Here is a 13,801-nt window from a genome sequence, read left to right as displayed (position 1 = left end):
GAAGACCCTGGACTTCACCAAGGAGGATACCCCACGTCCAAGGACAGAGGAGAAGCCACAGTGAGACGGTAGGAGGGGCGCAATCAGAGTAAAATCAAATCCCATAACTGCTGGGTGGGTGACTCAGAGACTGGCGAACACTTATACCACAGAAGTCCACCCACTGGAGTGAAGGTTCTGAGCCTCACGTCAGGCTTCCCAACCTGGGGGTCCGGCAACGGGAGGAGGAATTCCTAGAGAATCAGACTTTGAAGTCTAGTGGGAATTGATTGCAGGACTGTGACAGGACTGGGGGAAACAGAGACCCCACTCTTGGAGGGCACACACAAAGTAATGTGTGCATCGGGACCCAGGGGAAGGAGCAGTGACCCTGGGGGAGACTGAACCAGACGTACCTGCTGGTGTTGGGGGGGTCTCCTGCAGAGGCAAGTGGTGGCTCTGTTTCACCGTGGGGATAAGGACACTGGCAGCAGAGGTCCTGGGAAGTTCTCCTTGGCGTGAGCCCTCCCAGAGTCTGCCATTAACCCCACCAAAGAGCACGGGTAGGCTCCAGTGTTGGGTTGCCTCAGGCAAAACAACCAACAGGGAGGGAACCCAGCCCCACCCATCAACAGTCAAGTGGATTAAGATTTTACTGAGCTCTGACTGCCACAGCAACAGTCAGCTCTACCCACCACCAGAGCCTCCCATCAAGCCTCTTAGATAGCCTCAACCACCAGAGGGCAGACAACAGAAGCAAGAAAAACTACAATCCTGCAGCCTGTGGACCAAAAACCACAGTTACAGAAAGACAGAGAAGATGAAAAGGCAGAGGGCTATGTACCAGATGAAGGAACAAGAAAAAACCCCAGAAAAACAACTAAATGAAGTGGAGATAGGCAACCTTCCAGAAAAAGAATTCAGAATAATGATAGTGAAGATGATCCAGGACCTCGGAATAAGAATGGAGGCAAAGATTGAGAAGATGCAAGAAATGATTAACAAAGACCTAGAAGAATTAAAGAACAAACAAACAGAGATGACCAATACAATAACTGAAATGAAAACTACACTAGAAGGAATCAATGGCAGAATAACTGAGGCAGAAGAACGGATAAGTGACCTGGAAGACAGAATGGTGGAATTCACTGCTGCGGAACAGACTAAAGAAAAAAGAATGAAAAGAAATGAAGACAGCCTAAGAGACCTCTGGGACAACATTAAACGCAACAACATTCGCATTATAGGGGTCCCAGAAGGAGAAGAGAGAGAGAAAGGACCAGAGAAAATATTTGAAGAGATTATAGTCGAAAACTTCCCTAACATGGGAAAGGAAATAGCCACCCAAGCCCAGGAAGCGCAGAGAGTCCCATACAGAATAAACCCAAGGAGAAACACGCCGAGACACATAGTAATCAAAGTGGCAAAAATTAAAGACAAAGAAAAATTACTGAAAGCAGCAAGGGAAAAACGACAAATAACATACAAGGGAACTCCCATAAGGTTAACAGCTGATTTCTCAGCAGAAACTCTGCAAGCCAGAAGGGAGTGGCATGATATACTTAAAGTGATGAAAGGGAAGAACCTACAACCAAGATTACTCTACCCAGCAAGGATCTCATTTAGATTTGAGGGAGAAATCAAAAGCTTTCCAGACAAGCAAAAGCTAAGAGAATTCAGCACCACCAAACCAGCTCTACAACAAATGCTAAAGGAACTTCTCTAAGTGGGAAACACAAGAGAAGAAACGGACCTACAAAAACAAACCCAAAACAATTAAGAAAATGGTCATAGGAACATACATATCGATAATTACCTTAAACGTGAATGGATTAAATGCCCCAACCAAAAGACATAGACTGGCTGAATGGATACAAAAACAAGACCCATATATATGCTGTCTACAAGAGACCCACTTCAGACCTAGGGACACATACAGACTGAAAGTGAGGGGATGGAAAAAGATATTCCATGCAAATGGAAATCAAAAGAAAGCTGGAGTAGCTATACTCATATCAGATAAAATAGACTTTAAAATAAAGAATGTTACAAGAGACAAGGAAGGACACTACATAATGATCAAGGGATCAATCCAAGAAGAAGATATAACAATTATAAATATTTATGCACCCAACATAGGAGCACCTCAATACATAAGGCAACTGCTAACAGCTATAAAAGAGGAAATTGACAGTAACACAATAATAGTGGGGGACTTTAACACCTCACTTACACCAATGGACAGATCATCCAAAATGAAAATAAATAAGGAAACAGAAGCTTTAAATGACACAATAGACCAGATAGATTTAATTGATATATATAGGACATTCCATCCAAAAACAGCAGATTACACGTTCTTCTCAAGTGCACACGGAACATTCTCCAGGATAGATCACATCTTGGGTCACAAATCAAGCCTCAGTAAATTTAAGAAAATTGAAATCATATCAAGCATCTTTTCTGACCACAACGCTATGAGATTAGAAATGAATTACAGGGAAAAAAACGTAAAAAAGACAAACACAGGGAGGCTAAACAATACGTTACTAAATAACCAAGAGATCACTGAAGAAATCAAACAGGAAATAAAAAAATACCTAGAGACAAATGACAATGAAAACACGACGACCCAAAACCTATGGGATGCAGCAAAAGCGGTTCTAAGAGGGAAGTTTATAGCTATACAAGCCTACCTAAAGAAACAAGAAAAATCTCAAGTAAACAATCTAACCTTACACCTAAAGAAACTAGAGAAAGAAGAACAAACAAAACCCAAAGTTAGCAGAAGGAAAGAAATCATAAAGATCAGAGCAGAAATAAATGAAATAGAAACAAAGAAAACAATAGCAAAGATCAATAAAACTAAAAGTTGGTTCTTTGAGAAGATAAACAAAATTAATAAGCCATTAGCCGGACTCATCAAGAAAAAGAGGGAGAGGACTCAAATCAATAAAATCAGAAATGAAAAAGGAGAAGTTACAACAGACACCGCAGAAATACAAAACATCCTAAGAGACTACTACAAGCAACTTTATGCCAATAAAATGGACAACCTGATAGAAATGGACAAATTCTTAGAAAGGTATAACCTTCCAAGAATGAATCAGGAAGAAACAGAAAATATGAACAGACCAATCACAAGTAATGAAATTGAAACTGTGATTAAAAATCTTCCAACAAACAAAAGTCCAGGACCAGATGGCTTCACAGGTGAATTCTATCAAACATTTAGAGAAGAGCTAACACCCATCCTTCTCAAACTCTTCCAAAAAATTGCAGAGGAAGGAACACTCCCAAACTCATTCTATGAGGCCACCATCACCCTGATACCAAAACCAGACAAAGACACTACAAAAAAAGAAAATTACAGACCAATATCACTGATGAATATAGATGCAAAAATCCTCAACAAAATACTAGCAAATAGAATCCAACAACACATTAAAAGGATCATACACCATGATCAAGTGGGATTTATCCCAGGGATGCAAGGATTCTTCAATATACGCAAATCAATCAATGTGATACACCATATTAACAAATTGAAGAATAAAAACCATATGATCATCTCAATAGATGCAGAAAAAGCTTTTGACAAAATTCAACACCCATTTATGATAAAAACTCTTCAGAAAGTGGGCATAGAGGGAACCTACCTCAACATAATAAAGGCCATATATGACAAACCCACAGCAAACATCATTCTCAATGGTGAAAAACTGAAAGCATTTCCTCTAAGATCAGGAACAAGACAAGGATGTCCACTCTCACCACTATTATTCAACATAGTTCTGGAAGTCCTAGCCACGGCAATCAGAGAAGAAAAAGAAATAAAAGGAATACAAATTGGAAAAGAAGAAGTAAAACTGTCACTGTTTGCAGATGACATGATACTATACATAGAGAATCCTAAAACTGCCACCAGAAAACTGCTAGAGCTAATTAATGAATATGGTAAAGTTGCAGGTTACAAAATTAATGCACAGAAATCTCTTGCATTCCTATACACTAATGATGAAAAATCTGAAAGAGAAAGTATGGAAACACTCCCATTTACCATTGCAACAAAAAGAATAAAATACCTAGGAATAAACCTACCTAGGGAGACAAAAGACCTGTATGCAGAAAAGTATAAGACACTGATGAAAGAAATTAAAGATGATACCAACAGATGGAGAGATATACCATGTTCTTGGATTGGAAGAATCAACATTGTGAAAATGAGTATACTACCCAAAGCAATCTACAGATTCAATGCAATCCCTATCAAATTACCAATGGCATTTTTTACGGAGCTAGAACAAATCATCTTAAAATTTGTATGGAGACACAAAAGACTCCAAATAGCCAAAGCAGTCTTGAGGCAAAAAAATGGAGCTGGAGGAATCAGACTCCCTGACTTCAGACTATACTACAATGCTACAGTAATCAAGACAATATGGTACTGGCACAAAAACAGAAACATAGATCAATGGAACAAGATAGAAAGCCCAGAGATTAACCCACGCACCTATGGTCAACTAATCTATGACAAAGGAGGCAAAGATATACAATGGAGAAAAGACAGTCTCTTCAATAAGTGGTGCTGGGAAAACTGGACAGCCACATGTAAAAGAATGAAATTAGAATACTCCCTAACACCATACACAAAAATAAACTCAAAATGGATTAGAGACCTAAATATAAGACTGGACACTATAAAACTCTTAGAGGAAAACATAGGAAGAACACTCTTTGACATAAATCACAGCAAGATCTTTTTTGATCCACCTCCTAGAGTAACGGAAATAAAAACAAAAATAAACAAGTGGGACCTAGTGAAACTTCAAAGCTTTTGCACAGCAAAGGAAACCATAAACAAGACGAAAAGACAACCCTCAGAATGGGAGAAAATATTTGCAAATGAATCAACGGACAAAGGATTAATCTCCAAAATATATAAACAGCTCATTCAGCTCAATATCAAAGAAACAAACACCCCAATCCAAAAATGGGCAGAAGACCTAAATAGACATTTCTCCAAAGAAGACATACAGACGGCCACGAAGCACATGAAAAGATGCTCAGCATCACTAATTATTAGAGAAATGCAAATCAAAACTACAATGAGGTATCACCTCACTCCTGTTAGAATGGGCATCATCAGAAAATCTACAAACAACAAATGCTGGAGAGGGTGTTGGAGAAAAGGGAACCCTCTTGCACTGTTGGTGGGAATGTAAATTGATACAGCCACTATGGAGAACAATATGGAGGTTCCTTAAAAAACTAAAAATAGAATTACCATATGACCCAGCAATCCCACTACTGGGCATATACCCAGAGAAAACCGTAATTCAAAAAGACACATGCACCCGAATGTTCATTGCAGCACTATTTACAATAGCCAGGTCATGGAAGCAACCTAAATGCCCATCAACAGACGAATGGATAAAGAAGTTGTGGTACATATATACGATGGAATATTATTCAGCCATAAAAAGGAACGAAATTGAGTCATTTGTTGAGACGTGGATGGATCTAGAGACTGTCATACAGAGTGAAGTAAGTCAGAAAGAGAAAAACAAATATCGTATATTAGTGCATGTATGTGGAACCTAGAAAAATTGTACAGATGAGCCAGTTTGCAGGGCAGAAGTTGAGACACAGATGTAGAGAATGGACATATGGACACCAAGGGGGGAAAACTGCGGTGAGGTGGGGATGGTGGTGTGCTGAATTGGGCGATTGGGATTGACATGTATACACTGATGTGTATAAAACTGATGCCTAATAAGAACCTGCAGTATAAAAAAACAAACAAAACAACTAATACTAAACTTTCATTGGGTTATTTGTATGGAAATATGTTAATATAAATGTTTCAGACATTACATGAAATTTCTAAAAATCTTATATTTGTATTTGTATGGAAATATGTATGGAAATATGTTAATATAAATGTTTCAGACATTACATGAAATTTCTAAAAATCTTATATTTGTATATGTATGGAAATATGTATGGAAATATGTTAATATAAATGTTTCAGACATTACAGGAAACTTCTAAAAATCTTATATGTTCTGGTATAATGTTATAAGTAATAATCCTAGTTATGACTTTAAAATGTATATCTCAGAAATAACTAATTTTCTTGTCAACTGCATTATTATGAACTTTCATCAAATCTTTAACCATGGTCATTTTTAAGTCTTTTGTCATTTACAGACAGTTCTGGGTGTACTCTGATGATTTTGCAAATATGTTCCTATAAAAGGGTTTCATCTTCAAGAAATTCATGGAAAAGACTCTGACAAGTACGGGTTTCTGGTAACTGACTGTACTGCTGAACTGAATGAATAAGCATTTTCAGAACTCTAATGAAAAACGGATGAACTCATAAAAGTGCTAACAAAAGATCAAGATGGAAAAAAAAATTAATTACATGGGACTGAGTGAACTGATGAGGATGAGTATAATTTTTGTGACTTTCTGTCTGAATTAAAAAAAAAATCCCACAAGGACTCAGAGGCAAAGAATATACAAATCAATTTTCACTTCAAAGTAAAGGAGCTGTTACAGTGGAGGATTACTGGACTGAATGTCAATATTATGACATAGTATGAGTGTGTTTCATGTTTGGTAATTGCAATCATTGTTGCTTTTGTTGTGGTCATCCATGTACAATGCTTGGTGTCAGTCTATCTCTTGTAAAAATAAAATACAGTGTGTGTGTGTGTAAAAAAAAAAAAAAAAAACAGTGACAGATAGTCCTATGAGGAGTTGATTGCCTTCTTCAGATAGCTGAAGGGTTGTGTCACAGAATGAAAATTAAATTTATTGTTTGGAGCCAGAGGGAAGAATGAGGATCAAAAAGGAAATGCTACATGGAAGCATATTTACATTCAATATGAGGGGAGAGATGTTATCTTTTCAAAATGCTGCCAAGTAGTGAAATGGGTAGCCCCAAGAGGTAGAGACATTCTTGACTCACGAAATATTAAATCCAAGATTGCAAAGTCTTTCATTGGTTATTCTGTTTGTGAGAGATGTGTATATGTTAGAGAGATGGTAGGAAGAGTCATGACATCCACAAGTCAATGTGATGTGAATGCTCCTGTTTAAACATGTACATATGTGTAACACATATTTAACAGTGTAGAACTTAGATTTTTCTTTATTAAAAAAAATAAAACCTGAAATGAGAAAAGAGAATGCAGCCAAGGTTGAGGCTTGGATCCGATGAAGGTCAGGACATGGGTAAGGGTCTTTCTTCACATCTCTATTCCTTACACTGCTCAGTCAGTGTCACTTAGGAAATGTGGCCTAGGATAGGGTTGGCAATCTACCATGTACATACAGAGGAGGGGCTTGGGTCAGCCATCAGAAGACTGAGGTACGACGCAGTGTGAACTTGATGTTCTCTAACCTTTCTGTAGCATTCTGCTGCCTTGCATGAACCCTATTCCTTGACCCTCGAATCTCCAAACTATCATGTTGCCTTTCTACTGTCCAAACCTGACCCTTACCTTCAGGGTGTCTGCTGCAGAATGCCATCTGTCTCATGCCTGTTACTCAGTCCCTCCCCTTCCAACCTCCTCTCCAAACTTTCCAGTCTGTTCAATCTCCAAAGATAATGATCTGAGAAATTTATATCAATATTAGTGTTTTGAACGGCCACTGGCTCACCTATCCTTAGGAAGCAAGAATGTAAGTGGAGGTAATGTAAGTGGAGGGATATGTGTGGTGGATTTGGAGGGTAGAGGTTGTGCGTGGACCTGGGGAGAACCTTTTTCTTGTCCTCAATCCTAGGGCCAGGCAACCTGGAAGCCCATTTGCAAGACTGCCAAATTTTGATTTGATTTATGGGTATAGAGATAAACAAGTGCTACCCTTCTTAGACAAGGATTTCTTTCTTTTACAAAACTGGGAGAGTTATAGACATTGTTCCTGTGTTATATCAGGAATAATTTCTATGAATAATAACTATGAAAACATTCCCATAAAAAGTTCAGTTTTAGCTTGGAAGGGAAAGTAAAAATGGCACATATTCAAAGTAGCAGAAGAAATATTTGCATTCATAGGAAGAACATCATCTGTTTCCTGTAATGAACACCACTCTTGCAATACCCATGGGGCTTACGGCTTCTCTTAAGAAATTTATTTCAGTGGAATGCCATAAAAGGATGAAACTGGGAGCTTTTTAAAAAATTTTTTTTAATTTTTAATTTTATTTTGACTGCGTTGGGTCTTCGTTGCTGTGTGTGGGCTTTCTCTAGCTGCAGTGAGCGGGGCTACTCTTCATTGCGGTGCACGGGCTTCTCATTGTGGTGGCTCCTCTTGTTGTGAAGCACAGGTTCTAAGCATGCGGGCTTCAGTAGTTGTGGCTTGTGGGCTCTAGAGCGCAGGCTCAGTAGTTGTGGCACATGGGCTTAGTTGCTCCCCGGCGTGCGGAATCTTCCCAGACCAGGGCTTGAAGCTGTGTCCCCTGCATTGGCAGGCGGATTCTTAACCACTGCACCACCAGGGAAGTCCCCGGGAGCTTTTTTCTTAAGAAAAAAATAGCAATAGATTTTCTTCTGTCTGGGAAGATTTTTTTTTTTAACATCTTTATTACAGTATAATTGATTTACAATGGTGTGTCAGTTTCTGCTTTATAACAAAGTGAATCAGTTATACATATACATATGTTCCCATATCTCTTCCCTCTTGCATCTCCCTCCCTCCCACCCTCCCTATCCTACCCCTCTAGGTGGTCACAAAGTACTGAGCTGATCTCCTGTGCTATGCGTCTGTGGGAAGATTTTTTGAATCATTTTCCCCCTGGTTTTTATTTTTATTTTATTTACTTATTTATTTATTTAGAGTACCCTCATCTTTATTCGGGAAGGGGAGAAAGGGAATTCTGGGTCGTCACCCACCCCACCCTGCTCTGGGGGCTAAGCTTGCTGTCCCCAGCCCCTCTTTCTTTCGTGGGTGAGGGGGGAGGACCAGGTGGGCGTGGGCATCGGGAACTAGTGGAGGGTGAGTGGGCGGGAGGGGGAGATGTGGGACGTCCAGGGTGGGGAGGGGCAGCTAGCATTGTGTTTGCATGCAGTGCCAGGGTGGGAGGCCAGGTGTGCCCAGAGGGGCCCGGCAGGAGGACTGTCAGTTACACATGTGTGAATCGGGGAAGTGCAGGTGGTGTTGGACCTCTTGAGGTTTTGCTCCCTTCTGAACTGGCCTCCCACTTGCACTTCCAGGCCTCAGCTTGCCTAATCTGTGGTATGAGCAGGTATTCACCCTTTCAGGCTGCAGGGGAGGAAGAGGGAGGCCGGGAGTCAGGGGTAGGAGCAAAGCCAGCGGGTGGCACACAAGCAGGGTGAGGGCCCCGGCAGGCGGCTACCATAAATACTACCAGAGTTTAGCCAATCCTGGGCTATAACGTGTCTTGAGCTGAACCTTCCTCTCTCTCTGTGTCTGACTCGCCTTTGTACTCCACCCTCCACATCCCAGCCACCCACTAATCCAGCTTCTCGCCATCATCCTCCTGGTGGGTGTCACCATCATGCCCGTTCTTGTCTTCCTTGGAGAGGTGGGCCGAGGAGCCCAGCACAGAGAGCGAGAGGAGGCCGGTGCCTGCGCTAGCTGCCGGCATCAAAGGGGGCTGCAGCCTCCCAGGCAGTGGGGTCAGGGGCAGGGCCAGAGCCTGCAGCTGGGACAGCTGGTGGGCTTGGAGCTGCTGTCAGCTGATGGGGTTCAGCTCAGGAGCAGTGCCCTGCTTGGCCCTCTGCTCTTGGGGAATGTAGGGCAGGACCTGGGCACATATCCCATTCGGCCCCTTGAAGATTTCAGCCTGCTTGTGCGTCTTCACGTTCAAGCCGTAGGACATTTCGTAGTACCTCACTGTCGACTTAAAAAAAAAAAAAACATGCACAATGTGAGAGTTGCGAGTTAAGTTTTATTTGGAGCAAAATGAGGACTGCTGCCCGGAAGAGAGCATCCCAGATAGCTCTGAGAAACTGCTTCAAAGAGGCAGGCGGGAAGGTCAGTATATATGTGATTTTGGTGGAGGGGGAATACAGGCAATCAAGCACATATTTTTGTAGAAGGTTGCTGCTAGTCTCGTGAAGGTTACTGGTGGTCACAAGGAGCAGTTGTCACTGTGAAGGATTTTAGTGCTTTTCTAGATATGAGGAGATACAAGATCTGGGCCCATAAAATTGTCTCCTGAAAATATCTAACTATCTGAAGGTCTGTTCTGCCAGTTTTTCCCAGAGCACCCAGTGCCTCATTTCTGCTCTCCACCTGAACTCCTTTCAGGGGGTGTTGAAATTCAGCAGCTGCAGCGGCGCATGATTTAATCCTCGTAGAGGTAGATGGCAAGTGCCAATGGAAAATGCCAATTTGTAGTTGACATCACATAATGACTCTGCATATCCGGCTTCTCGCTGGCCTGCTTGTCACATTTGAGTTTCAGACTGTGGTACTGAGCTTGCAGCAGCTGAAACTCATCTTTGATACGCTGGCGGGAGTCTGAGGTGGTGAATTTGAGTTGCTGGGGTAGGTGCGATGAGCCGGATGCCTGCTTTGTGGAAACACCTTGTTAGTCGCGGTGGGGGGCGCGGGATGCTTCCCAGCTGTGCGCCCAGGCTAGGACTGCTCGTGGCGCCAGGTGGCCGGGCCTCTGTCCAGGCGGCGCGGATCCGCAGCTCCTGGGGCCGCCGCCGCAGCCTCCGGCACCCGGCCTCACCCGCTTCCTGCTTCCTGGTTTTTAAATTCTGTCTTTTACATGTCTTATCCAAATTTTGTAAATCAGACTTCTCTCCCTCCCCTAAGAGCAGAAATAGGTCTTTTCTGTGTGGAGGTGTTTTTTTTTCTTCCATTGGGGATCAACTCTCAAGACAGGATGTGGGTAAGAATAGCAAACGTCTGAGAAAGTGAGCTGCAATATATTTTATTTCCCCCTGCCATAATCAAGGACTAGCAGTCAAACACAAGTTAAAATTTCCTTCTCCTCAACACTGTCAACCTCACTTCTAGAAATTCTTCTGGGAAATTTTATCTGGTTGATAAACTGGAAGAATAATGCAACACACACACATGTTCACACACACACACACAGCCTAGCTCTCCCTTTGGCCTCACTTTTGCTTTCACAGGCATTTATGACCAGTTGGAAAGGGGACTTATACTGAGGTGGCAATGTCCTAAAATCTCATTTTTTGAGGAGCATGGCCCCCAGTAAGAGTTACCACCTGAAGTCGCATGTTTCCCTCGTGTTGTGTTCCTGGGTTGGCCAAGCCACAGAGACTGGGCAGGAAAACGACCCATTGGCCTATAGGTAGGCAGGTTCACTCCTGATTATGTAGAATAGAGCAGGGCTATCTTTCATGTATTTATGAATCACTGGGAATCTTGTGAACGTATAGATTAGAATTCAGTGAACTTCTGGAATAGGGCCCAAGAGCCTGCATTTCGATGTGTTTGCGGGGGGAGAGGTGAGCTCCACCCCTTCTACTCCAGCCGTCTTGAGCTCCTCCCCCTGGAGTCTGCATTCCTAACAAGCTCACAGGTGATGCAGATGCTGCAGAAGAGCACCTCTCCCTGACCTTCTCTTCTCTACCTTCCCATCAGAGAATTTTAGACCTGGAAGGGATCTTGAACATCTTGTTTAGTTACTCCTAAAATACTGGCCTATGGAGTGGTCTCATCTGAACCACTGGGGAAGCCTTAAAAACCTAGACTCCCAGAAGTTCTGATTCAGTCCCAGGCATCTGTATTCTTTCAAAGCTTCCCAGATCAACTGGAGGTGAAAAAAGGCTTTGAACTATTAACTGTCTCCTTTTATACATAAGGAAACAGGTTGTGAGTGATTACGTGACTTGCCCAATAAGACCTAGTTAGTGACAGCAACAGGACCAGAACTTAGAGACCCTTTCCAGCCCACCGCCCTCCTATTTCCTCTTTGGCTGCCCAGGGCAGTTGCTTATGCTGAGAAAGGAAAGCAACTTCCCACCCCAATTCTTTAGGATAAATAAATGCCAGGTCCAGTGCTGTTTACTGGCATGCCATTTCACCCAGAACATTTTCCTCTGCTGGAAGCAAGCCCAAAGAGGTCTAATGAGCATTTGTTTCTATCCTACTCTGGGAGAAAGTTGCATGCACAAGTGCACTGTAGAACCGGAAATGGAAATGTTTCACATCATATTCCCCAGGGAGATAATTTCATACTTTAAAAGGTTTTTGTTCCTAGGTGTTTTGGACATCGAATGAAAATATCAGTGCTTTCTGTGGTTTCCATGTAATCAACAATCCTAAAATTGACATGTTGTAATCCTTTCTTCTTAGAACCTGAAGCTTTCTTGTTTATTTTCATCTCAGCTGCCATAGCTCCTGGATTGGGTTGCCTTTATCTGGTCTCTTTAATTTTTGGTGAAACACTGAAACTGCACAAAGTCAACTTCTCCCTCCTTACTGAGTTGTGCCAATTCGGAGAATGGAACTGTGGTTTGGGTTATTCCTTCTGTCTGGGTAATTCCTGCTTTACCATTGTTGGTTCTTTGTCTCTGGGAAGAAGGAAATCTCTATTATAAAGAAAAGTATATGCTGGTCTCGTTCCACCTAAACAGGCCTGTTGTCCAGTTGAGGAAGTTTCCATGCTTTACAAGGGTTTTCTCTACAGTATCTGCATCTCCAAGTTGGACCATCTCTTCTCCACTTACAGTGAGATGTCTCAGCCAGAGAACCACTCCTCCCCATCCTGAAGCCACACTGGGCTGCTCTGGCAATTAGAGACTCCAGCCTCTGGTCACCCCCTGAAGGAGTTTCCTTGTAAACAGGACATCTTGTGACCCATCCTTGGGTTTCTCTGCTAGAGACAAATCTATTCTTGTCCTATGAATGCTGCCTCTAGAGAAAGAATAAACATAGAAAGAGCCTTCTTCGAGTGAATTTTCTTTCGAGAGCAGCTTTTAGCAAGTGGCCTAAGATTAATTCTTGTATAGGGACACCACAGACATTTTCAGGGCACTGACTTTCAGAGGTGCTTTCATTATACAGTGGGCTTAGCTTGGACTAAGAATGAGATGGTTGAGTGCCAGGCTCAGCTCCCCTCTGCATAGTCAGGTGTCCTAGAGAGCTTCAGGCTTCCCACTCTTACAATGGGGATAATGTCACCTGGACTATTTAAAGTGAGTGCATGAAATGGAAATCCATGGGACATCCAGATATTTGAGGATGTCCTCCAACATCTAAGACAGAAAGCAAAATAATCAAGGAGAAACCTCTCAGAGGAAGCAGAGGCGATGCAGCAGTAGAATACTTTGGAATAAGAAGATATGCTATCCATAATAAAATTATTTAGATGCTATATAAAGATGGAATATTCAGAAACAGCAAAAAAAGCTTTGTAGAAATTAAAAATAAGATAGCAAATAAAAACTTAAAGGGTTGGAATTTAAAATTGAGGATACCATCAACTTTAAATTGTAAGTGGAGCAAAAAGACTAGGAGATAGACAATAGGAGAGAAAATAAAACAAAATAAGAGATCAACCCAGGAGGTCCAACATCAGTCTAATAGGTGCCACAGCAAGCGAGAACAAGAGAAAATGGAGGGGAAGAAACTATCAGAGAAAGAATACAAGATAATTGTCCAGCACTGAAGGATAAAAGTTTTCAAATTTAAAGAGTTCACTGAGAACCCAGCAAAATGGTTGAAAAAAAGATCACATCAAGGCACATACTTGTGGCGTTTTAGATCACTAAGGATAAAGCGAAAGCTTTTGACTTCTTGACTTCAACATTGGAAATTAGATGAAAATGGAGTAATGTCTTCAACCTACAGAGGAGAAGTG

General features: G+C 41.8%; 1 pseudogene; it reads right to left on the bottom strand.

Moving 5' to 3' along the window:
• Positions 1–9,466: 9,466 nt before the first annotated feature.
• LOC103019546 (TLE family member 5-like) lies at positions 9,467–10,829 on the bottom strand (annotated as a pseudogene).
• Positions 10,830–13,801: the final 2,972 nt, after the last annotated feature.

Source organism: Balaenoptera acutorostrata, chromosome 3 (genome assembly GCF_949987535.1).
Source record: "Balaenoptera acutorostrata chromosome 3, mBalAcu1.1, whole genome shotgun sequence".
NCBI classification, from domain to species: Eukaryota; Metazoa; Chordata; class Mammalia; order Artiodactyla; family Balaenopteridae; genus Balaenoptera; species Balaenoptera acutorostrata.
The sequence above is the reverse complement of the archived record's forward strand: the minus strand, read 5'-3'. Positions and strand labels throughout refer to the sequence as shown.